Source organism: Octodon degus, unplaced genomic scaffold (assembly GCF_000260255.1).
Source record: "Octodon degus isolate 3935 unplaced genomic scaffold, OctDeg1.0 scaffold00087, whole genome shotgun sequence".
In the NCBI taxonomy this organism is placed as follows: Eukaryota; Metazoa; Chordata; class Mammalia; order Rodentia; family Octodontidae; genus Octodon; species Octodon degus.
In genome coordinates, this window is record NW_004524663.1 from 9,168,590 (window position 1) to 9,169,617 (window position 1,028).

At 66.8% G+C, this 1,028-nt stretch overlaps 1 protein-coding gene across 5 annotated transcripts in view; it reads right to left on the reverse strand.

Moving 5' to 3' along the window:
* The window catches only part of Rfx3 (regulatory factor X3), a 285,362-nt gene extending 284,880 nt beyond the window's left edge, over window positions 1–482 (reverse strand). For 3 of the 5 annotated variants that reach the window (XR_002822343.1, XM_023721953.1, XM_023721955.1), the window contains exon 1: window positions 258–303. The gene's annotated coding sequence lies outside the window, so the exon portion shown is untranslated. Of the gene's footprint in view, window positions 1–257 lie in introns of all 5 variants that reach the window. The other 2 variants (XM_023721954.1, XM_004637183.2) reach the window with 2 other exon arrangements.
* Window positions 483–1,028: the final 546 nt, after the last annotated feature.

Below are 1,028 nucleotides of genomic sequence, written 5' to 3' on the forward strand. Positions count from 1 at the left end.
CCGCCCGCCCGCACCCCCGCGCTCCCGCTCCATCCCGACGCCGGCGCAGGGCGGCGTGGCGCCCACACCCGCGACCGCTGGGCGCGCGGGGTCCATTGTAAACAAGCCGGGACCGAGCCCCGCCGCAGCCCGGTGTCAGGAGGGGGACCCGCACAGCCGCGCTCCGCTCGCACACACGGACACACACACGCACGGACACACGCGTCCACACGCAGCCACACGCTCCCACACACATGTAGAGACCGAAGAATATTCACCTTGGCTGTGGATTATTGTGGTGTTGTTGGTGGGTGATGGAGATGGTGGTGGTGGGGAGGAGGAGGAAGAGGAGGAGGAGGAGGAGAGGAGTAGTTGTTGTTGATGGGTAACAGTCGCCAGGACTACGGTGACTATGGCGCTTGATTCACAAGGCAACGGTTGCTATAACTCACAAAAGAGAGAGAGAGGGAGAGAGAGAGGGACGAGAGGGAGAGGGAGACACTCGCGCGGGGAGGGGTGGGGGAGGGAAGAGGGGAGGAGGCGGGCCGGCCGGCCGCCGGAAGAGGCGGGCCCAGCGCTGACTGACGGCCCCCGAGCCGGGCGGGCCGGGATTCCGACGTGGGGCTCTCGGAGGTGCGCTCGGGCTTGGCCGGGGCTGCGGTCGGCGAGGGACCGCTCGGCTGTGCGAGTACGCGCGCCGGCGAAACTGAGGAGAATTTACGGTGGCGGCGCGAGGGTGGTTTTCAAGGCATGGGAGCTGCCTGTCCAAGCAGCCAGCTGTGCGACGAGAAGCCCCAGTGCCTTGAGAGGGTAATGACCAACCCAGAGGAGGGGGGAGCGAGGGCGACTCCAGGCACTGTGGAGAGACGAGTTATGGCGGGGGGAAGGATCCACTCTGAAGAGCAGCTCTCGCCCCGCCCCGGCGAAACGTCACTTCCGGGGCGGGCCCGACGGAAGGCCCGGATATGTGGCTGCTCGCTCTCTCGTCGCTGAAGCGGCGGCTGTGGTGTGCTGGTACCCTTATCCTCGTGGCGCATTCCTTTCCCGGA